This window comes from Nicotiana tomentosiformis, chromosome 3 (genome assembly GCF_000390325.3).
Source record: "Nicotiana tomentosiformis chromosome 3, ASM39032v3, whole genome shotgun sequence".
NCBI classification, from domain to species: domain Eukaryota; kingdom Viridiplantae; phylum Streptophyta; class Magnoliopsida; order Solanales; family Solanaceae; genus Nicotiana; species Nicotiana tomentosiformis.
Genome location: NC_090814.1, coordinates 147162657 through 147189374, shown reverse-complemented (window position 1 = coordinate 147189374; position 26718 = coordinate 147162657). Strand labels below are relative to the sequence as shown.

The 26718-nt window shown below is 37.0% G+C and overlaps 1 pseudogene; it reads right to left on the bottom strand.

The window, feature by feature from the left end:
- The window catches only part of LOC104110441 (uncharacterized), a 46279-nt pseudogene that overhangs the window by 7106 nt on the left and 12455 nt on the right, over positions 1-26718 (bottom strand).

Genomic DNA, 26718 nt, shown 5'->3' with positions numbered 1-26718 from the left:
TGAGTCGCCCCGTTCATTCAGCTCTTCCAGCCGCCAGTGGTATTCTAGCTCCTCCTAGACCTCAGGAGCCTTATTATGCACCTCCAGTATCTAGTGTGCCTCATACACGGGGTGCTTTCAGCGGTCAGTCTAGCAGACCTGGCCCGAGTCAGCCACAATCGCCACGCCCTCCTAGAGCTTGTTTTGAGTATGGCGACACTCTCTATATGGTGAGAGATTGCCCCAGACTTAGGAGGGGTGCACCTCCACAGACTTCTCAGCCACAACGTGCTCACAGGGTTCCCAGGCTATGATTACAGCATCAGCTGCCACTCCACCTGCTCAGCCAGCTCGAGGTGGAGGTCGGGGAGGTAGAGGTCTCCCTAGAGGGGGAGGCCAGGCTAGATACTATGCCCTTCCTGCTCGTACAAGGGCAGTTGCTTCCGATTCTGTCATTACAGGTATTGTTCCGGTCTGTCATAGAGATGCATCGGTTCTATTCGATCCAGGCTCCACTTATTCCTATGTGTCATCTTATTTTGCCCCGCATTTGGGCGTATCTCGGGATTCTTTGAGTTCCCCTGTTTATGTGTCTACTCCTGTGGGAGATTCTCTTGTTGTGGACCGTGTGTATCGGTCGTGTTTGATTACTCTTAGTGGTTTTGAGACCAGAGCCGATTTATTATTGCCCAACATGGTAGATTTTGATGTTATCTTGGGAATGGACTGGTTGTCGCCCCATTATGCTATTGGATTATGAAATTGCGAAACATAATTTTGGAATTGGATCAATACTTCCAATTGAATAAGTATGAATAAAGGATACATAGATGAAGATAGAAAGTTGATTTCTAATCGTAACTAAATCTTCAATTTCTTATTTATAAAGAAGAAATTGAAGCAAAATAGCTATTAAACGATGACTTTGGTTTACCAGAGACATCAACATATTGTTTTAGCTTGGTGGAAACAAAATTCTTTTCCTCAGGATCCTATTAAATAGAAATAGAGAACGAAATAACTAGAAAGGTTGTTAGAATCCCCCTCTTCTAGAAGGATCATCTACAAAGCTATTCGTTTTATTTGTATTCAGACCAAAAGTTGACATAGATGTTATGGGTAGAATTCTTTTTTTTTTTTCTCGAATTTTGTTCACATCTTAGATCTATAAATTGACTCATCTCCATAAAGGAGCCGAATGAAACCAAAAATTCATGTTCGGTTTTGAATTAGAGACGTTAAAAATAATGAATTGACATCGACTATAACCCTTAGCCTTCCAAGCTAACGATGCGGGTTCGATTCCTGCTACCCGCTCTATATCTATTTATTCTAAATATTTTAATCTATTCATTAAATCAAATTTAGTTTATTAGTATCAGTACATCATTGAATATACAATTCCAAAAATTCTTTCACATCCGATTCTTTTTTTTTTTTTTTAAACAAAAAGTTAAAATACGAAAAAAAAATCAGAATGAAAAGCGTCCATTGTCTAATGGATAGGACAGAGGTCTTCTAAACCTTTGGTATAGGTTCAAATCCTATTGGACGTAATTTATTTCCATATATATATTTTTTTAGTTTTCGATAGCAAGAAAGACTGTTTGAATATTTGAATCCAAGACGCTTAATTCCTTTTTTTTTATTAAGATTAAGACAAAAATGATCAATATTTCTTTATGCTTGTTCCTGAAGTATAAAACGGCCCATTTGTTCCTGAATAGCTTCTTTCCAAAGGGCTTTTGCTTCCTCGGTAAATGTCTTGGTAGAAGATATGATTTCTTGGAACTGAGGTTTATTAGTTTTTAAGTAAGTACGTAGTTTAACAAGAAATTTTCTTACTTGTCCAACTTTTAATGAATCAAGATAGCCGTTTGTTCCGGTATAAATAGTCATTATCTGCTCTTCTACCGTGAGAGGACCTGATTGGGATAGTTTAAGCAATTCATGTAATCGTTGACCTCTTGCCAATTGATTCTGAGTAGCTTTATCGAGATCAGAAGCAAATTGTGCAAAGGCTTCTAATTCTGCGATTGTCACGCCAAGACCGTGACGCTGACTATGCCAGGTTTACCGCGACTAGAGTGGAGGGGTACCTTAGATTACACTCCCAGCAGAGTTATTTCATTTCTTAAAGCTCAACGAATGGTTGAGAAGGGGTGTGACGCGTATCTAGCCTATGTGAGAGATGTCAGTATTGATACCCCTACAGTTGAGTCAGTCCCAGTAGTGAGGGATTTCCCAGATGTGTTTCCAGCTGATCTTCCGGGCATGTCGTCCGACAGAGATATTCATTTTGGCATTGATTTGTTGCCGGGCACTCAGCCCATCTCCATTCCTCCTTATCGTATGGCCCCTCCTGAGTTGAAAGAGTTGAAGGAACAATTACAAAAAATGCTTGATAAGGGCTTCGTTCGGCCCAGTGTATCACCTTGGGGTGCTCATGTCTTGTTTGTGAAGAAAAACGATGGTTATATGCGTATGTGCATTGATTATCGACAGTTGAACAAAGTTACAGTGAAGAACCGGTATCCTTTGCCTCGTATTGATGGCCTATTTGATCAGTTACAGGGTGCCCGAGTGTTTTCTAAGATTGACTTGCGTTCAGGTTATCATCAGTTGAAGATTCAGGAGCCAGACATCCCAAAGACTGCTTTCAGGACTCGATATTGTCATTACGAGTTCCTTGTGATGTCATTTGGGCTGACCAACGCCCCATCAGTATTTATGCATTTGATGCACAGTGTATTTCGGCCCTATCTTGACTCATTCGTCATTGTTTTTATTGACGACATTCTGGTGTACTCCCGGAGTCTGGAAGATCACGAGCAACACCTGAGGACTGTGCTTCAGACCTTGAGAGAGAAGAAATTATATGCAAAGTTCTCAAAATGTGAGTTCTGGTTGGATTCCGTGGCATTTTTGGGTCACGTGGTGTCGAGTGAAGGGATCAAGGTGGATCCGAAGAAAGTGGAAGCGGTGCAGAGTTGGCCCAGACCGTCCTCAGCTACAGAGATCCAGAGTTTTCTTTTTTTGGAGGGTTATTACCGTCGATTTGTTGAGGGATTTTCATCTATTGCAACACCTATGACCAGGCTAACCCAGAAGGGTGCTCCGTTGAGGTGGACAGATGAGTGTGAGGTAGGGGTGGAAAGTGGGCCGGGCTCGGTCCTAAGTGGGCTTTGCGGGCCCGGTCCTAAACGGTCCCGGGCTTCGCGGGCTTATTGCTGGAACCGGCTCGGGACTGGGACCACGAACTAAAGGTCCCGGGTTAAGTGGGCCGCTCCCGGGCCTAAACGGGCCCAACAAAAACTTTATATTTTTAATTTTTTTTTTTTATAGAAGTTAGAGAAAAAAAATAGTAATAAAGATATATAAGCTATATTCGATTTATATACTATATATACATCTTAAAATATATGTATACTATATTATATATACATAGTATACATCTTAAAATATACTATATATACATCTTATACTATACTATATATATATAGTATAGTATAGTAGATCTTAAGATATATATACATCTTAAGATATATAAGCTATATATATATATAGTAAGATGTATATATAGTATATCTTAAGATGTATACTATCGAATATGACTTATAAACTATGTATATATATTATAGTATATATATAGTATATTATAGTATATATATAGTTATATACACACTACACTATATATACATAGTATATTCGATATACTATACTATATATACATATATATATAAGCTTATATATATACACTATACTACACTATATATACATCTTAAGATATATAAGCTATATTCGATTTATATACTATATATACATCTTACTATATATATATATATATACACATGCACTATACTATATATACATAGTATATAAGTCATATTCGATAGTATACATCTTAAGATATACTATATATACATCTTAAGATATATATATATATATATATATATATATATATATATATATATATACACACACACTATACTATATATACATCTTATATATACACACACTATACTATATATACATAGTATATAAGTCATATTCGATAGTATACATCTTAAGATATATATAATATATATAGTAAGATGTATATATATTATAGTATAGTATAGTATATACTATATATACAACTTAAGATATATAAGCTATATTCGATATATTCGATATACATATATATATATATATATATATATATATAAGCTTATATATATACTATACTATATATATAAGCTTATATATATATATACTATCTATACTATATATACATCTTAAGATATATAAGCTATATTCGAATTATATACTATATATACATCTTAATATATATATACACACACACACACTATACTATATATACATAGTATATAAGTCATATTCGATAGTATAGATCTTAAGATATACTATATATATATCTTAAGATATATATATATATATATATATATATATACACACACTATACTATATATACATCTTATATATACACACATTATACTATATATACATAGTATATAAGTCATATTCGATAGTATACATCTTAAGATATACTATATATACATCTTAAGATATATATATATATATATACACACACTATACTATATATACATCTTATATATACACACACTATACTATATATACATAGTATATAAGTCATATTCGATAGTATACATCTTAAGATATATATAATATATATAGTAAGATGTATATATATTATAGTATATACTATATATACCAGAGACATTTTTGGCTGCTCTCAGAGATGCCAGAAATTTGAATTTTAGACAGTCTCTGATGGGTTCTATTGAATCTACTGTCGCCTATGGCCCAGTATATTTTAATACTCAACCCAATTTGCAATTATCTTTATCTGATGTTAATATACTTGATGCATTAACATTAAATGTGAAAACGCATGGTTATAATTATGCGCCTGGTTCTGAACTGATATGTTTATCATATAGAATATATTTTAAATTACTATCTACGTTAAACCCCAGATGTAAATTATATGATACATCTGATCAGACTATTCTAGTGGAAACGAATTTTGCAAAGTCTAAGGTCACCACGAGAAGACCTATTAAGTGGGAAGAAATTAATTTTCCAACCACATGGACTTTGGATTCGGTTATATCCCCCAGTCAGATAACTGATACTGTTAGTAATACTGAGTATTCTCATATTACTCAAAATCCGGATGGTAGGATTTGCATTCAGTTTGACGATAATAGTTCCACTTATAGTAGACAGTCATTTTCTAATAATAGACTGTTGCCTACTATTAGTTCTAGTTATAACAGACATTCCTTTACTAGTCGTAGACTGTTGCCTGATATTCAACACATTTCTCCTGTTGAACCAGTCTATGGACCAGCTAGAAATCGTGCTGCATTTTTACACACAATTTCTACTAAAGTAGGTGATAAACCTGTTGAAAGGGTTAAGATTAACCCCAAAACAAATATTGTTCAGGATAGTGATAATATTTCTGATAAGGATATTCCTTCTGCGTCCGAAATGGATTTTGACCCCAATGATTCTTAATGATTCCACACCAAATTGATTTTAGTCCAGGGTCACAAGCTAGAGGTTATATTCAAAAAGAATTTTTTACTGATAAATGGAACCAGTTTAAAACTTGGTTTTTTGATACTTATAGTAAGGAAGATTTAAACAATATTTCACAAGAGTTTTATGAAACTTGTGCTTTACATAATCAAATTATGTATTTTGTTCCTTGGTTTATAACCACATATTTACCACTTTTTATAAAAGTTTTGAAAAGATCTTATAAAGACGGGAGTGGCAATATTACTAAAGCCATTTACCCTCCTCAATCATCTTTTGTTTTACCTAATAATACAGGTATTACTTTTACTGCATTTTAAAAATTTATTGATGAAGATGTTGCTGCAGTCAGCATCGCAGAAATTAATAAATTAATTTCTCAAAATAATTATTTGAGTTTATATGTTAAAGTTTTGGGTGAAAATGTTAGTTTTCTTAATAAAAAACTTGATGATTTAACAGTCTTGATTAAGGAGATGAATACGAAAAAGACTTTGACTGATATTGCCTCTTCTTCAGGAAGCAAATCAGAACCTCAAATTATTTTTACTCATATTCAAAGACCTCCTGATATTCAGGATTTTAAATTTAAATCTTTTGGAGACTTAGAAGAACTTCTTGATAAAAAGTTATCCGGTTTGAATATCAAACCCATTGATTTATCAAATGATTTTTCTGATAAATTAGATTATACTTTTGACTATAAAAAGAATGTTTTGTCAGAGTTTAATAAACTCAGAAGTTATCCCAAAAACAATAGTAAGTTTGCGGATAGCAGATATGCTGATAAACCTAGAATGCAGACTTATTATTACAATTGTCCTACTCCTCAAGATGTTTTAATAGAGGAACGTGATTGGAATCAGACTAATACGTTTTACAGTGGTTCCGAAATTTACGAATGGAATCTTGATGGTTTGACTGATAGACAGTTAACTATTCTAGTACATAGAATGCTTATGTATGCAACTATCTGTAAAAGTGTAAAAAATACAGATAGGAATATTTGCAAAATAATTGTTGCAGGTTTTACTGGCCAACTTCGTGGCTGGTGGGACAATTATTTGTCTGTCGACGAAAGGGCAATGGTTATTAACGCTAAGGCCGTTGACGAAGGACTTGATAACTTAGGCATGGCCCTAGTGGCAAATAGATAATATGCCGTTTATACCCTTATTCTTACTATATTAGAACACTTCAATGGTAGATTTACCAACCAAAATGAAACTGTTCGTACTCTCCTTAATAGCCTTAGATGTAAGACTTTAAGTGAGTTTAGATGGTATAAAGACACCTTTATGAGTAGAGTGATGGAACTACCAGAAAATAAGTTTGAACATTGGAAAGCTAAGTTCATAGATGGCCTTCCCTCTTTATTTGCCGAAAGAGTTAGAAAGGTTTTAAGAGGTAGTTATGGAGAAATTCCTTACGCAGACTATACCTATGGTAAATTAATAGGAATTTGCACACAGGAAGGATTAAACATGTGCAATGAATTAAGATTGTCCAGACAACTTAAGATGGATAAGCTTAAAGAAAGAAACCAGTTAGGGGACTTTTGCACCCAGTTCGGTTTACCCGAGACTTCTACTCATAGGAAAAAGAAACATAAGTATCATAGATACCCCAACCAAGACAATCCTTATAGGAAAAAGAGATCTAGATATAGATCCAAAGAAGAACGAGAAGCCAAGAAAACACATCGCAAGTCTACTAGATTTACCAAAAATAGGTCTAAGCAAGATCTTGCTGACATTAAGTGTTATAAGTGTGGTAAATTTGGCCATATAGCTCCAAATTGTAAGCTTCAAAAGCTGAAAACCTTAGGACTAGACGATGAACTATGTGATAAGGTTTATAGTTTGTTATACACTTCTGGATCGGAATCTGATTATTATTCTGAATCAGAATCCGAAGCTGAAATTGATTTGCTTGATTTATCTGATAGTGATAAAAATATTGATAATACTTGTACAACTTGCAAAGGTGATACATGTACTTGTGATGATGAATTTTATAAATTACAATCACAGTTTCAAGACCTAAACATGAAAACTATTACTTCTGATAATGTAATAGAACTTTTAAAAGAAGTTAATGATGAAAAACTTCGTGAAAAAATTATTAATTTGGCTGCTAGTTCAAGTTCTAATTCAAGTTCTGGTTTTGCAAAACCTTTTGAAAAAGAATTTGAATATTCCCCGCCTTATTCCTTACTAGAGGTTAATAACCGTTTGTTAAACAAAAATGCAACTCCAGCAAGAGATTCTTCTTTCGATGATTTAAAAATTGAAGTTGATAACTTAAACGAGAGATCAAATCTCTTAAACAAAATCAAATGATTTGTGATCATAGGATTACTCAGATTGAGAAAATCAATTCTCCAGCTGAGAAATCTAATGATAAAAACAAAGGTATTTTTGAAAATGATATTGAAGAAAAACCTATTAATTTTAATCCTAAACATGATATGTTTTTAGGAATGATGCAAATTATTACTGCTCATAAATGGTACATCAAATGTACTATTCTCATTGATAATAGTTTCTCAATTACAAACATTGCCATGATTGATAGTGGAGCAGATGTTAGCTGCATTCAAGAAGGTTTAGTACCTACGAAATATTTTCAAAAAACTACTCATATGGTTAGATCTGCATCCGGACATGCTTTAGATATAAAGTATAAACTTCCTAATACGGGTATTTGTCAGAATAAAGTCTGTATTCCTCACTTCTTTTTCTTGGTAAAAAACCAGTTATACCCTCCAATTATACTTGGAACACCGTTTATTAACGCCGTTTATCCTTTTACTAGCATAGACTCGAAAGGTTTTACTGCTACTTATAAGGATAAAGAGATAAGTTATACTTTTGTTACAGATCCAGTAACTAGAGATATTAATGCTTTAATTGATATGAAGCAAAAACATGTTGATTCTTTACAATTAGAAATGTTTAGTATGAATATATTTGATACTCTGAATTCTACTAAAGTACAGAAAAAAATCAAATTGATTTCCGAGCAGATTGCTATTGATATTTGTGCTGAGCATCCTAGTGCTTTTTGGAATCGAAAAAAGCATATTGTTACTCTTCCATATGAAGATAATTTCACTGAGGATGATATTCCTACTAAATCTCGACCTTGTCAGATGAATGCAGAATTGGTAGAATTTTGCAAAAAAGAGATTGATAGTCTGCTATCAAAGGGTTTGATAAAACCCTCAAAATCTCCTTGGTCTTGTACAGCTTTTTATGTTAATAACGCAGCTGAAAAGGAACGTGGTGTTCCTAGATTAGTCATTAATTATAAGCCCTTGAATAAATATTTGAAATGGGTTAGGTATCCTATTCCTAATAAAAGAGATTTATTGTCTAGATTATATGACGCCAATATATTTTCAAAATTTGATTTAAAATCTGGTTATTGGCAGATTCAAATATTTAAAGAGCATACTTATAGAACTGCTTTTAATGTTCCATTTGGGCAATATGAATGGAATGTTATGCCTTTTGGTTTAAAAAATGCCCCTTCAGAATTCCAAAAAATTATGAATGATATTTTCAACCCTTATCTAGACTTCGTCATTGTATATATCGATGACATTTTGGTATTTTCCAAAACACTTGAAATGCATATTAAGCATTTAGATATTTTCAAAAGAATTGTTATACAAAATGGTTTGGTAATCTCAAAACAAAAAATGAGCTTATTTCAAACTAACATTCGATTCCTAGGACATTATATTTGTCAGGGGAAGATTACTCCTATTCAACGATCGATTGATTTTGCCTCAAAATTTCCCGATGTTATTACTGATAGAACTCAGTTACAAAGATTTTTGGGAAGTTTAAATTATATTTCACCTTTTTATAAAGATCTGTCACGTGATTTAGCCCCCTTATATGATAGGTTAAAAAAGAATTATAAAAACCCTTGGACTGATAGTCACACTACTTTGGTAAAAAATATTAAACAACGTGTTAAATCTTTACCTTGCTTAACCCTTGCTAATCCTACATGGCAAAAAATTATAGAGACTGATGCGTCTAATATTGGTTATGGAGGGATATTAAAACAGATAAATCCCAATGATAAACATGAATATCTGATTAGATTTTACTCTGGTAAATGGTCTGAAGCCCAGAGAAAATACGCTACTGTGGCACATGAAATGTTAACCATAGTAAAATGTGTTTTAAAATTTCAGGACGACTTATACAATCAAAAGTTTTTGATAAAAACTGACGCACAATCTGTTAAATATATGTTTAATAAAGATTTTAAACATGATGCCTCAAAAATGATATTTGCAAGATGGCAAGCTCAATTAGCCCCTTTTGATTTTGAAATACAATATAAAAAGGGAATTGATAATTCTCTGCCAGATTTCTTATCTCGTGAATATTTACAGGATGGAACCCCCCTGGGGTAGGGGAAGAGGTAGAGGTTGGGGAAGATCATCCCCACAGTCCAAAGGAAGGTCATCACCTTCGGGATCGTCATACGGATCCTCATCAAACTCCCCAGTTATACAAATGGGAAGAAGGAGTTTAGTCAATGAGAGGATATCTCTCAGAGAAGAATCATCGATTGGACCATCCGTCCATCTGGAAGATATTCCAGAAGATAGTCCGTTATACGCACATTTGCAGGCATATTTGACTGCTCAAAAACAGAAAGATACTTCTGTTAAGCAAAGTAATACTTTTGCTTCCATTACTAAAGATGACAATGATGATATCAAGTCATACGAGAAAGTGCCAAAAAGAGAAATGATATTTCTCTTAGAAAATTCTGACATTCAGAGAAAAGAAGAACCATGGAAGATATTCCAAAGGTATTTGATAAATGGGTTATATTATCCGGGTGAGTCATACAAAACCCGTTCCTACTATGAAACGATACTGACCAGTACTGGAAGTGCAGATTTTCAGCACTTTTCTGGGTATAGCACAGACGAGAACGTTTATAACTTCTCGAAGATTATAATTAAACAGATTATATCTGTTGAAGACTGGGGTATATCCACAATGAAGGAAAGGCAGATAAGCCTTAACAAAAATAAAATGAATTTTACTTATTGGGATTATATCCAAGCTTTTGATAAAGTATTATACTACAATAATGATAGACACAAACATACTTGGTTTATAAAAGTATGTGCAAAGATATTTGCAACAACTGTTCCTAATTGGTTTCTAAACTGGTGGTCATACCACGGTCCAACAATAAAGATTTTACCAGATCCATTTCTCATGTTATACAAAGAATGGATAAAAATTTCTCCTTTTATTAACGATTTATATCACGCAGATCATATCTGCTACCCAGAAAAAATTAACCAAATATATTTCTTTCTGGAATTTTCTATCCCTTGGATACACAAATGGAATCCAGAAGTCGGATTCACTGAAGAACAAGTCCCCTGCTTATATAGGACTTTTTACAATAATTTTTGGGACAAGTTAATGAAGAAGGATCCCAAAACAAAGACCTTATATGGTCAAGAGCTCTTGGATTCAATCGAGATGAAGATCCAAGAATATTCCAGTAAACCTCAGAAAGAGGTAATTGATGACAGTTCAGTGAGGCATATTGCCAGAAGGATCTCCTTTCAAGAAGGAGATAAAACAGAGATGATTAACAGTTACTTGGAAGAGGTTAAAAGAAATTTACTGTCTTCCATTAATCAATATGAAAAGTCAGATACGTCAATGCAAAGTGAAACAAGCAACGATGATATTGATGAAGATTCTCAGCCCATTGAAGCAGAAAGGATATTATCTGAAGAAGACTTACGTGATACAGAAGAATTCATCCACAAATTGAAAAAAGCGGAAAAGAAACCAGCACAGTGAAATAGCTGGACCCCACTCAAACAGTGAAGCCGCCGGACCTACAGCATAGTGAAGCCGCCGGACCCACTCGAACAGTAGATACACTGTTCATCAACAGTAAATACACTGTTTCAATAGTAGAAACACTGTTACAGGGACCCACGGGGACCCACTTTTACTGTTCATAGATTCTTTTTCTTTTTCTATTTATAGAAGTCATTCGTTCATTCTTAAGAGGTAGACGTTAAGACTCCCTCTCTCTAGAACTCTCTCTCTCTCTCTCTAAGTGTAAGTAAAGAGTTAGTTTGAAGTTTGTAGATTGTAATAGAAGAACAAATAAATAAAAGTTTTCAGTTCTTCATCTTCAGGGCCTTGCTTCTTGGCCACAAGGTACATACTTCTGTCTTTCTTAGTTTAGATTTTCTTCTAGTCTCTCCTCTCTGGCCGTGACGATGTCCGGCTAAGAGACTTCATATCTATGTTGAGTATCTAACTTCTCTCCTATATACACTATGAAAGCGACGGCATCTATTAAAATATAAATGAGTTTTATATATAGAGTTTTGACTTGGTGTCAAGATGGTTGGTATAGTCTGATATAACACTGCTCTTATTGGCTTTGCCTTAGTGGCTCCGTCTAGCCAGCCGTGAACCTCAGCCCGATAAAGGAGTTAAAAGGGCATCTTCTTTCACGGTTAGAACTGCTAGACACATGGGCTCAATAAAAGTATGTATTATATTATGACAGACCCCTTGCTTGAGTAAAGGTTTTTAACCTTCCATACAGTCATTAAACTATATATAAAATTCAAGTATATTTCAATTCTTATCCTTACTGATTGTGCGGATTACCGCCAGTCTTTAAATATAAGGGTACTGAATTAGCTAGATTAAGAATTCTCAAATATGTTAAAATAGAAATCTTTAACTGGTGGAAACCTTCCAGGCATATAAAAGCCAGATGTGAGGTGTGAAACAAGTCCAGTTCCCGGTCAAACGGTGATTTCTGTTTTAATTTAATTGAGAAGGCATGGCGGATTACCGCCCGCCACTTGATCCTGTTAAAATGAGGTGATTTCTGTTTTAATTTAATTGAGAAGGCATGGCGGATTACCGCCCGCCACTTGATCCTGTTAAAATGACTGTTAAGATGTATATATAGTATAGTATATATAGTATATCTTAAGATGTATATATAGTATATCGAATATAGTTTATATATCTTAAGTTGTATATATAGTATATAAGCCGTATTCGATAGTATATATATAGGCTTATATATATATGTATATCGAATATAGCTTATATATCTTATGAGATGTATATATAGTATAGACTATAGTATAGTATAAATATAAGCTTATATATATATATAAGATATTCAAATCAATGCGTTATATTTTTATTATAGCATTAAAAATCATGGCAATATCTTTCTTAGTCTTCCTCCCCCTATGGAATGAGCACAACAAGTTGCTAATACCACCATTGAGAAAAAAAAGAAACTAATCAAGATGTGCCAAAATACAAGTTACATATTAATTTACATGGTATCTCTTACAAATTTCATAAATCCTTCAAGGTCCGGAGGAATTTCCGTTGGTGGTGGCGAAAATGAAGCTTGCTCATCACCGCTTCCAGGTGAAGCATCATCCTCCGCAAGTTCAGCTAGCATTTCTTCGTAAGCTTCGTCTACCTCTGGTTGTGATTCAGCAAGTCCAAAATTTCTTCTTTCCGAACGGATCCAATCTCTGAAAAGTACTAATTTTTCCAAGCTCTCCCTCATAGACGCTCTATAATTACCGAGTTGAAGTCTTGTTTGACTGAAAGCTCTCTCTGATGCCACTGTTGAAGCTTGAATAGTTAAAATATCTCGGGCCATCCTTGAAAGAATCGAAAAGTATTTTTCTTTGTCCTTCCACCATTCCAAAATATTAAAGGAGCCGTCGGGATTCACTTCCTCAATTCCCTGTGACAAATAAACTTCAAGCTCATTTAGTTGTGAAAAATCACTAGTACTAGAACCTTGAGAACCCCTGAACCCTGCCCAAGCACTAAGTGCTCTTACTCCCGCAGTTCTTTTAGATGATTGAGAACTAGAAGAAGAAGGAGTTGGAACATTTGGTCTAGCATGATCTAATGCAACTTGATAAGCATTATAAATAGTTTGAACATTTATTTTAATTGAGGCTATTGCGTTCGGAAGTATAGACAACTCCTCATCTTCAAGTGCTAAACCATTATAAACAGTTTCATACCAAAATTGAGGACCTCCTAATTTCATAGTAGGATTTAACAATGCAGCAATACCATAAATAGGGGGAATAGGGAAACAATATTTTTTAAACTTTTTTCTCATGGAATCAATAGTAAGTTGATAAATTTCCCCACCCTCTGAAAGATGATCAAACAAATTTGCAAGTTCTGCAATATAAACTAAACAGTTAGAAATAGTAGGATAATATTGCCCAGAAAATTCATTTGTAGCAATATGGAATTTTTCTAAAAGTTCTACAAGCATTTTAACATTAGCCCAATCCGCATTTGTAAGGTGCTCATCATCATCACTTACATGAGCATTAAACGTTGAGTTTATGGGGTTTCTATATTCATATGCAACAACTAAACTTTCATACATGTAATTCCATCTAGTTGGACAAGGTTTAGGAACCTTTCTTTCTCTTAGGCCAAATTCATCGCATCTTTTAAAATATTCTCTAAGTCTACTTCTACGGTTTGAATAAAAAAGCCAATTAAGAGCCATTTTAACCTTTTCAATTTCAACATTTAAAATTCGCATACCATCACCCACAATTAAATGGTAAATATGACAAATACATCTAACATGAAAAATGTTACTAAATACAGGACTTAGTATAGTGGTAAGCAAGGCTACAACATTTGTGTTACTAGTAGCATTATCCATTGAAACTGACATTATTTTATCACTAATGCAAAAATATCTATAAATATCCGCAATCGTGTTAGAAATAAACTGCCCTGTGTGACGTGAATTAATTATTCTATAAGCAATAATGCGCTTTTGCATTATCCAATGCTCATCAATCCAATGACTAGTAACAGTAAGGTAATCACAGTCATTACCACTTCTACCAATATCAGTTGTAATAGCAATACGACAATTTATATGAGTAAATAAATAGTGCAAATATTATTCATATTCATGTTTATATTTATAAATATCACTCTTTACGGTTGTGCGAGGAAAACCTTTATAAGTAGGATTATAAATTTTTCTAATATAATGCACAAAGTGGGGGTTAGAAGGAAAACTATAGGGTAAGCACATAACAGTGACCATTTTTGCCAATTCTTCCCGATTTTTTTTGGATCATAATATAAAATACCACCGGTAACAGTGTTAATTCCCGGTTGAAATTGATTTGACCCGGTACTAAGGTCAGCCTGACTAGGTGTACTTGTCCTCTCAGCCAAAGCTTTCATACAAAAATATCTAGCTTTATCTTGAGGGTGTAGCAATATGTGTCTAGTCAAACTTCCCATCCCCCCCGACTTCCAACATATTGAAAAACTAACTCTTTGCCACAAGTTTTACACTTAGCCCTATTTTTTTCTCTTAGTTGAGTAAAAAATTGACAAACAATAGATGTTTCTGCCCGTTTAGGAGGTTGTCTAGAAAAAGTAGAGGCACTAATATGAGGGTCAGACAGGGGATCATCTAGATTATTATTAGTTGGGTTAACTTCAGGAGTAGGACTGGTGGGTGTATCATTATCCGGTTGCATTTTATCAAAATCTATTTCTTCATCATCATTTTCATCAATAGTTGGATTATCATAAAGAGCATTCATATATTCATGGTTTAATTATTCACCGGGTGCAATATTATGGAAAAATTGACTCTCGGTAAATTATAATAAACTATTATCGCTATCAAGAATAGGAGGTGTAGGACGGATAACATGTTTGGGTCGGGGAGCCGGGGAAAGTGGAGGAGGAACATATTGGCCACTAGATTCACCACTCTTCGATTTTCTCTTATTTTTACTAAACATATTTTTTAAGGAATAAGCCATCTTAATTAATCAAGCAAAGTAAATAAAACAAACAAAATTATAATATTAAAACTTAAGAGTTGGAACGAGTTTACCGAATTGACGAACAATTTGTTGGAAATTGATTATCGTTGAAGACTTCAATCCACAAATTTCACAATTGTTTCACAAAATGTAATAATAAAGTAAGCAATAGTAGCAATTATAGAAGTAAATTAGAGAGAGATTGTGATAGATTGATGATTTTGTAAGAAAAAATAAAATAATGATGGGGTATTTATAGTTAAAAATAGGGAAAAAGTGTAATTATAAAAAGTTTGGGATTAAAACAAAGTTGAGGGGTTAAATGACTATTTCATAAATAGCCAACAACTATTTTTGACAGCCCAACGGCTATTTTTGACAGCCTAACATTTTTTTTTAAAAACAAAAAAAATAGCCGTTGGGCCCGCTAAGGGACTAGGCCGGTCCCGGGCCCTGACGGGCCAAACGGTCCCGGGCCTAACGGGCCCAAATCATAGGACCGGCCCACGAGACCAGATCAGGCCCACTAAAACCGGACCAAACGGTCCTGGCCCATTTAGCCGTTTGGCCCGCGGTCCCGGGCCTGGACCGGCCCACTTTCCAGCCTTAGTGTGAGGAGAGCTTTCAAAAGCTCAAGACATCTTTGACTATGACCCCAGTATTGGTATTGCCTTCAGGTTCGGGGTCTTATACAGTTTATTGTGATGCGTCGTGAGTTGGCCTCGGCGCGGTGTTGATGTAGGACCGTAGGGTGATTGCCTACGCGTCCAGACAGCTGAAGGTGCATGAATAGAACTATCCTGTCCACGACCTCGAGTTAGCTGCTATTGTTCATGCCTTGAAAATTTTGAGGCATTATTTGTACGGTGTCCCTTGTGAGATCTACACTGATCACCGGAGTTTGTAGCATCTGTTCAAGCAGAAGGATCGTAATTTGCGTCAGAGGAGGTGGTTAGAGATGCTTAAGGATTATGATATCACCATTTTGTACCACCCTGGGAAGGCCAATGTAGTGGCCGATGCTTTGAGTCGCCGGGCAGAGAGTTTGGGGAGTTTAGCATATCTACCAGCAGAAGAGAGGCCCATGGCATTGGATGTTCAGGCCTTAGCCAGCCAGTTTGTGAGATTGGATATTTCTGAGCCGAATTGAGTGTTGGCTTGTGTGGTCTCTCGGTCTTCTCTTTATGATCGTATCAGGGAGCGTCAGTATGATGACCCCCATCTGCTTGTCCTTAAGGACACAGTTCAGTACGGTGATGCTAAGGAGGTCACTATTGGGGATGATGGTGCATTGAGGATGCATGGCAAGCTATGTATGCACAATGTAGACGAATTGCGTGAGTTGATTCTTCAGGAGGCTCACAGCTCGAGGTACTCCATTCATCCGGGTGCCACGAAGATGTATCAGGACTTGAGGCAGCATTATTGGTGGCGTAAGATGGAGAAGGACATAGTGGAATATGTAGCCCGGTGTCTGAATTGTCAGCAAGTGAAGTATGAGCATCAGTGGCCGGGTGGATTGCTTCAGAAGTTAGAGATCCCGAAGTGGAAATGGGAGTGGATCACTATGGATTTCGTTGTTGGACTCCCACGGACTCAGCGGAAGTTTGATGCAGTTTGGGTGATTGTGGATAGGCTGACCAAGTCAGCTCATTTCCTTCCTGTGATTACTACCTATTCTTCCGAGCAGTTGGCTCGAGTTTATATTCGCGAGATTGTCAGACTTCATGGCGTGCCGGTATCTATCATTTCTGACCGGGGTACGCAGTTTACATCACGGTTCTGGAGAGCCGTACAACATGAGTTGGGTACTTGGGTGGAGTTAAGCTTACCCTTAGACGGACGGACAGTCCGAGCGCACTATTCAGATTCTAGAAGATATGCTCCGTGCATGTGTGATGGAGTTTGGAGGTTCTTGGGATCAGTTGTTGCCACTTGCGGAGTTTGTCTACAACAACAGTTATCAGTCCAGCATTCAGATGGCACCGTATGAGGCTCTGTATGGTAGGCGGTGTCGGTCTCCAGTGGGATGGTTCGAACCAGGCGAGGCCAGATTATTGGGTACAGACTTGGTTCAGGATGCCTTGGAGAAGGTTAAGGTGATTCAGGCTAGACTTCGCACAGCCCAGTCCAGACAGAAGAATTATGCGGATTGGAAGGTTCGCGATGTTGCATTCCTGGTTGGAGAGCGAGTCTTGCTCCGGGTTTCGCCTATGAAGGGCGTCATGAGGTTCGAAAAGAAGGGTAAGCTGAGCCCAAGGTTCATTGGTCCATTTGAGGTGTTGCGACGAGTTGGGGAGGTTGCTTATGAGCTTGCCTTACCTCCCAGCCTAGCAGGAGTTCATCCGGTATTCTATGTTTCTATGCTCCGGAAGTATCACGGTGATCCGTCTCACGTGTTGGATTTTAGCTCAGTCCAGTTGGATAAGGATCTATCTTATGTTGAGGAGCCAGTGGCTATTTTGGACAGGCAGGCTCGAAAGCTGAGGTCAAAGAACATTGCATCAGTGAAGGTTCAGTGGAGGGGTCATCCGGTCGAGGAGGCGACTTGGGAGACCGAGCAGGATATGCGCAACCGTTATCCTCATCTTTTCACCACTTCAGGTATGTCTCTATGCTCGTTCGAGGACGAACGATTGTTTTAAGAGGGGGAGGATATAATGACTCGGCCGGTCGTTTTGAGAGTTATAGCCCAGATCCCCTATTATTTGCTTCCCACGTATCTATTTCTACTATTGTGACTTGTCGGGAGGTTTCGTTTTGGTTTTTGGAGTGTTTTGGGACACTTAGTCCCTAAACGGAGGTTTAAGTCTTAGAATTTGGACCGTAGTCGAAACTTTGTGAAGACGACTCCAGAATGGAGTTCTGTCGATTCCGTTAGCTCCGTTGGATAATTTTGGGCTTAGGGGCGTGTCCGGATTGTATTTTGGAGGTCAGTAGCTTATTTAGGCTTGAAATGGCGAAAGTCGAATTTTTGAAAATTCTGACCGGTAGTGGACCTTTTGATATCGGGGTCAGAATCCAATTCCGGAAGTTGAAGTAGGTTCGTAATGTTGATTATGACTTGTGTGCAAAATTTGGGATCAATCGGACGTGGTTTGATGGGTTTCGGCATCGGTTGTCGAATTTGGAAGTTTTAAGTTCTCTAAGTTTGAATTGGAGGGTGATTCATGATTTTAGCGTTGTTTGATGTGATTTGAGGGCTCGACTAAGTTCGTATGGTGTTTTAGGACTTGTTGGTATCTAGTGGTTTTCGGGTGAGTTTGATGTGATCAATCGGGTGCTTAACGGAACGAGATTTGGACTTAGGCCATTGCAGAAGTTTCCGGCATCTGGTGTTTTCGCACCTGCGGTGGGGAGACCGCAGGTGCGGGCTCGCAAATGCGAAGAAGCAAGCGCAGAAGCGGAAATGGAGGAGTTGCCAGGGATCGCAGGTGCGAGGTGAATACCGCATCTGCGATGTCCGCAGATGCACTAGAATGTTCGCAGAAGCGGTCAAGGACCGCAAAAGCGGGAGTGTTTTCGCAGATGTGCACGCGCAGGTGCGGCCACCCTATCGCAGATGCGGTACTTGAGGACTTAAGTGATTTTCGCACCTGCGATGGTTTTCCCGCAGGTGCGGTTGAAGGCTCGCAGAAGCGAGTTCGCTGGGTAGAAAAGAGAGGATTTCGAGGGTTTTTGTCATTCATCACCATTTGACTTTGAGAGCTCGGATTTAGGCGATAATTTGAAGGATTTTTAGAGGAAGTTATTGGGTAATGATTCCTAACTCCTTTTTAGTTGTATTCCATTAATCCATTGTTGATTTCATCATTTAATTAGGGATTTGAGTTGGAAAATTGGGAAAATTTTGAGAAAAGTTCTTAGGCCGAATTTTGGGGTTTTGATCGAAACTTTGGTATCGGATTTGAGTAAATTTGGTATGGTTAGACTCGTGAGTGAATGAGTGTTCGTAATTTGTGACTTTTATCCGATTTTCGAGACGTGGGCCCGAGGAGGCTTTTTGGGCAATTTTCCAATTTCTGGAATATAGAAATACTGTTTTCTTTCTGTAGTTTGTGACTTACGATATTTTGGGTTTTGGGAGAGTTTATTTACATTTCTAGAGTGATTATTGTATATGTCGAGTGGTATCTTAATTTCTAATTTAAATTTACCTGTTAGTTGTTAGCTTTTATGTTTTTCGTTTCATTTCCGCAAAATGTTAGGCTACGACTAGGTGCCGTCACGACGGTTCACGGAGAGAGAACTTGGGTCGTGACAAGAATCCCTCTCCAGGAAAACATCATAGGAGCATATATAGTGTTGTTTTACAGGACAAGGAAACTGCTAAAGGATTATCACGTTTCTAGCAAGAGAGTGAGACGTCAGACACAAGAAAGTTGAAGAGGAATGCATTTCATTAGTTTCTATATTGAACAGAAACAAAACCATCCAGTCAATCGTTCCAGCACTCTTGTTCCCTCAATATCCGGTCAGTAGAAAGGAACTTACTTTTAAACAATTTCAACAGTTTTCCGAATGTCCCAGCACAGTATGTAAGGGTCCTAAAACAAGTTTGAGATGAACTTGGTCAAACATATGCTTAATACAAGATGCATGCATGATAGGGTAGCACTGGCGCATGTGGCGTTATAGAAGAAATGAGTCAGAAGAGGAAATAGTCAAAGTTTAGATCATAAATAGACAAGTGAGGGAAATCAACAAGTAGAAGACATGCCTTTTAGCTAAACAGGCACAAAGTTTATATTTCTGAATAAAGGAAACAAATACAGATCTTATTTTAATTTTATAACTCAAGTGTAACAAACTGCACACTTATAAGTCTAGAAAGTAGAAGTTCTCAAATCTCTGACATAGCTGACATCACATGAAGGCTTCCCTGATGAACTTTAAACAAAGCTTACTATGAAAAGCTTATAAGGATCGTCTACAGCATGGCATGGGCCTCCCTTCCCTAAACCAGCCAATATCTGAAAGTTCCGGAGTGGGTTGAAGCATATATTTGCACTCACAGACGAACACATAAACTGAATTATAATAACCAAAACAATGATCTAAAGACTTGTGAAACCCGCTAAATTTGTTGTGTGTGTGTGTGTGAGAGACAGAGAGAGAGAGAGAGAGAGAGAGATAGAGAGAGGAAACCTATTAAATCGATGCTATAAATTTAAAGGCAATGTAGTCAATTATACATTCGCCTGGAACATCATACGCTTGCCGACTTTGTTTTGCATTCTCCCTTCTAACATCTTTTGGCACTAACTCCACAGGAACACTAAAGTCATAAATTGCTTTCAAGATCTCAACTCATTTAAAGTCTTAACAGAAGAAGGGAAAGAATAAAAGGAAAAACAAAAATAAAATAAAAGAGATAAGACAGATGTCACGACCCCAAATTCCCTCCGTAGGATGTCGTGATGGCACCTAGTCTCTAAGACTAGGTAAGCCTATCAATGCGGAATAATAATAATAAATATCTAAAATAATTAAACTACAATTCAAACAATATCAACTCCCAAAACCCGGTAGAAATAAGTCACAAGCTTCTAAGAATTTATTCTTAATGTCTTTATATGTCAAGGTCTAGATAAAATATAAGGAAGCAACATAAAATGATAGAAGGAGACTCCGGAGTCTGCAGACGCTGGCAGATATACCTCGAAGTCTCCGTGCGCAGGTAACTCAATGACGTCTAGGCTGGTAAAATGTACCTGGATCTGCACAAAAAGATGTGCAGAAGCGTAGTATGAGTACATCACAGCGGTACCCAGTAAGTGCCAAGCCTAACCTCGGTAGAGTAGTGACGAGGTCAGGTGAGGCCCTACTGGAATATAATAATGGCATGGTAAAATGTTTATCAATGTAGTAAAATAAAATGACATTGAAAATGAATCAAATAGTATGTCACATTTAATGACACCAAATAATTGCAAATAATATCTCGTGGAAATCAAAACAGAATTTCCTTCAACTTTATGAAAATCACAATAATAATCAAAGGCAACTACGGCCATAAATCAATATCAACAAGGGCACTCCCGAGGTACCGCCTCGTAGTCCCAAATCATAAATAAATTCACAATATCTCATTTCCTTATATCACCGCGGGAGCCTTCACAATTTATTTAAAGAAAATATTTTTCCCGAAATAGCATCCCGCGTTTTAGCCACCCTTATCACACCGCATGACTTCTAGTAGTTCCCCTACTAGCCACGCGTATCAAGCCACCCTTATCTCACCGCATGCGTTTCAACACCCAGACCTTATACCACCGCATGCGTATCAATATCACAATATATCACAATTTGCACCTCAAGTGCTCAAATAATTTAACTTGCCAAAATAATTCAACAACAATATTTTTCCACAATAAAGAGCTCACGGCTCATGCCAAAATAAATCATCAATAATAGTTTGCCACAATAAACAATAAAGAGCTCACGGCTCATGCCAAAATAAATTATCAATAATAGTTTTCCACAATAAAGAGCTCACAACTCATGTCAAAATAATTCATCAATAATATTCTTCCACAATAAAGAGCTCACGGCTCCCTCACAATGAGTATAAAAATATTCAGGAGTAAATAATTTAGGAAAATAATATTTCAAAATCTTTACTACGTTGCTTCAATATCAAGTTTAAAAATGTCAAATACTTCATATTAATAATATTTAATTTAAAGAAAATCAACCTTCAAATAATGCACAGAATAAAAGAAACCAAGTTTCAACTAAACAGGTAAAACAATTAGTAAGAAAAGATCAAACAAATTTGAAGTATATATCTCACATCAATGATGAATATAACAAGATAAAATAATTTAATAAATGCGCAACAGTGATCTACACAATTTAAAAATATAATCTTTCGCAGATTAACCCGTGTACATACTCGTCACCTCGTGCACACGACTTTCAACACATTTCAATAATCACATCAATACCAATTCTAGGGAAAATTTCCCCATACAAGGTTAGACAAGTCACTTACCTCGACTTGCTCCAATTTAACCACGTATTATGCTTTTTCCTCAATTTTCCGACTCCGATCGACTCGTATCTAGTCATAATTAATTCGATACAATCAACAAAAATTATAGTAATCACTTTCATAAGAAAATATTACATTTTCATTAAAATCAGAAATTAGCTCAAAATTTGCCCGTGGGGCCCACATCTCGGAATCCGGCGAAACTTATAAAATCCGATAACCCATTCAATTACGAGTCCACCCATACCAATTTTACCAAAATCCGATAACAACTCGACCTCCAAATCTTATATTTTCGTTTTTGGAAGATTTTACAAAAATCTTGATTTTTCTTCCATAAATTCACGGATTCATGATGTAAATGAGTATGGAATCATGAAATATAATCAATATAGGATAAGGAACACTTACCCCAATATTTTCCCGTGAAAATCGCCCAAAAATCGCCCAAAAACCGTGCTCCAAAAATCCAAAACGAAATGAATGAAATGAGCAGTTTTGGTCGTTAAGTTTCTGTCAGTCCGTCACTAAAAGTCCATTTTTCGTCACTAAAAGTCTACCAGAAACAGCTCTACCAGTCTTACTTCAATTGATCATAACTTTATGTAAAAATGTCCAAATGATAAACGGTTTAACTTTCTGGAAACTAGAATCCACCGACTACAACTTTCGTGTTTTGCAATTATTCTGATTCCTTATGCATTGCGAGATATAAGCTTCCAAAGTTGGCTGCCTGCATCAGAATTTCTGGCGAAATTTCTGGCGAAACTGCTCTACCAGCCTTCATTCAATCTGTCATAACGTTCTGTACAAATGTCCAAATAATGCATAGTTTAACTTTCTGGAACCCATAATCATACGACTACAACTTTTATGTTTTGCAAAGTTTCTGATTCCTTATGAATTGCAAGATATAAGCTTCCAAAGTCAGCTCTGCGATTGCACCGGTTGCTGTCCAAAAACAGCTTCTGCAGCAGAAAATTCCAGCAGTTCCTTTTTGTCCGAAATCCATTCCGTTAACCTTCCGAAATCCACCCGAGACCCTCGGGACCTTAACCAATTATTTCAACATGTCCCAAAATACCATACGAACTTAGTCGAGACTTCAAACTACATCAAACAACATCAAAATGACGAATCGCACCTCAAATCAAAATCAATGAACTTTGAACTTTCAAATTCTATATCTTGTGTCGAAACACATCAAATCAATTCGGAATGACTTCAAATTTTGCACACAAGTCATAAATGACATAACTTAGCTATGAAAACTTTCAGAATCGGATTTAGACCCCGATATCAAAAAGTCAACCCCTCGGTCAAACTTCCCAAAAATTTAACTTTCGGCATTTCAAGCCTAATTCCACTACGGACTTCCAAATAAAATTCCGATCACCCTCCTAAGTCCAAAATCACCATACGGAGCTGTTGGAATCATCAAAATTCTATTCCGGGGCCGTTTGCACATAATTTGACATCCGATCACTATTTGAACTTAAATTTTTAATTTTTCATCAAAATTCCATATCTCGGGCTAGGGACCTCGGAATTTGATTCCGGGCATACGCCTAAGTCCCAAATCAGGATACGAACCTACCAAAATTATCAAAACACTGATCCGAGTCTGTTTGCTCAAAATGTTGACCAAAGTCAACTCAGTTGAGTTTTAAAGCTCTAATTCACACTTTAATTCATTTTTCACCTTAAATTTTCCGAAAAAGTTTTACGGACTGCACACGCAAGTCGAGTAATGATAAATAGTGCTTTTTGAGGTCTTAGAACATAGAATTAATTATTAAATTTAAAGATGACATTTTGGGTCATCACATTCTCCACCTCTAAAACAAACGTTCGTCCTCGAACGGAGTTAGAAAAAGTACCTGAGCTTGTGAATAAGTGTGGATAACGGCTACGTATATCATGCTCGGTCTCCCAAGTCGCCTCCTTGACCGGATGACCCCTCCACCGAACCTTCACGGAAGCAATGTTCTTTGACCTCAGCTTTCGAACCTGCCTATTTAAAATAGCCACTGGTTCCTCAATATAAGATAGATCCTTGTCCAACTGAACCGAACTGAAGTCTAACACATGAGACGAATCCCCGTGATATTTTCGAAGCATAGAAACATGGAATACCGGATGAACTGCAGAGAGACTACGTGGTAGCGCAAGTCTGTAAGCCACCTCTCCAACTCTTTCAAGAATCTCTAAAGGCCCAATATACCTAGGGCTCAAATTGTCCTTATTCCCGAACCTCATCAAACCCTTCATAGGCGAAACCCGGAGCAATACCCGCTCACCAACCATGAATGCAACATCATGAACCTTCCGATTCGCATAACTTTTCTGTCTAGATTGGGCTGTACGAAGTCAATCCTGAATTAACTTAACCTTTTCCAAGGCATCCTGAACCAAGTCTGTACCGAATAGCCTAGCCTCGCCCGGTTCGAACCAACCCACTGGGGACTGGCACCACTTACCATACAAGGCCTCATACGGAGCCATCTGAATGCTTGACTGACAACTGGTCTTGTAAGCAAGATACGCAAGTGGTAAGAACTGATCCTAAGCACCCCAAAATCTATCACACACGCACGAAGCATATCCTCTAGTATCTGAATAGTGCGTTCGAACTGCTCGTCCGTCTGAGGGTGAAATATTGTACTGAACTCTACCCGAGTACCCAACTCACGTTGTACTGCCCTCTAGAACCGTGATGTAAACTGCGTAACCCGGTCAGAGATGATAGATACCGGTATGCCGTGAAATCGGACAATCTCGCGAATATAGATTCGAGCCAACTGCTCGGAAGAGTAGGTAGTCATCATAGGATTGCAATGAGCTGACTTGGTCAATCTATCCACAATCACCCAAGCTGCATTGAACTTCCTCTGAGTCCGTGAGAGCCCAACAACAAAATCCATAGTGATCCTCTCCCATTTACATTCTAGAATCATTAACTTCTGAAGCAATCCACTCGGTCGTTAATGCTCATATTTCACTTGTTGACAATTTAGACACCGAGCTACATATTTCATTATGTCTTTCTTCATCCGCCTCCACCAATAGTGTTGTCTCAAGTCTTGCTACATCTTTGCAGCACCCGAATGTATGGAGTACCGCAAACTGTGAGCCTCCTAGAGAATCAATTCACGAAAACCATTTATATTTGGCACACATAGCCTGCCCTACATCCGTAATACATCTTCATCTTCAATAGTGACTTCCTTGGTATCGTCGTGCTGAACTCTGTCCTTAAGGACAAGTAGATGGGAGTCATCATACTGACGTTCCCTGATACGATCATAAAGTGAAGACTGCAAAACCACGCAAGCCAAAATCAGACTCGGCTCGGAAATATCCAATCTAACAAATTGGTTGGCCAAGGCCTGAACATCCATGGCTAAAGGCCTCTTTGCTACCGGTAAATATGCTAAGCTGCCTAAACTCTCCGCTTTACGACTCAAGGCATCGGCCACCACATTGGCCTTCCCAGGATGATAGAGAATGGTGATATCATAATCCTTAAGTAACTCCAACCATCTCTGCTGCCGCAAATTAAGATCATTATGTTTAAATAGATGCTATAAACTTCGGTGATCGGTGTAGACCTCACAATGGACACCGTACTAATAATGCCGCCAAATCTTCAAGGCATGAACAATAGCTGCTAACTCAAGGTCATGGACCGGATAATTCTTCTCATGTACCTTTAACTGTCGGGACGCGTAGGCAATCACCCTACTGTCTTACATCAACATTGTGCCGAGACCAATACGCGACACATCACAATACACAGTATAAGACCCTGAACCTATAGGTAATACCAACATTAGGGTTATAGTCAAAGCTGTCTTGAGCTTTTGGAAGCTCTCCTCACATTCCTCGGTCCATCTGAACGGAGCACCCTTCTGGTTCAATCTGGTCTTAATAGTTGTTCATAATCAATTACAAAATCGTTAATTAACTTCATGTTAACAAAAATCTCGTTGCAAACCTTCTCAATACTGATAACTAGATGCGAGGCATGAAGACCTCATAATTAGTTATCCGAATTAACGAGTCACATTTAACGTCACCTAGGCGGGAACCTACCTCGTAGGTTAAAAATTAATAATTACCACACGAATTTGACAACTATGTACAGAGAATTTCATATAAGAATTTTCAAATAAGCCTAACAGGCATGACTCCCTATTAGTACTATAGTACAAGTTAAAATTCACAAGAGAGAACTTAAACACAAGAATTTTCCTCACAAGGATCT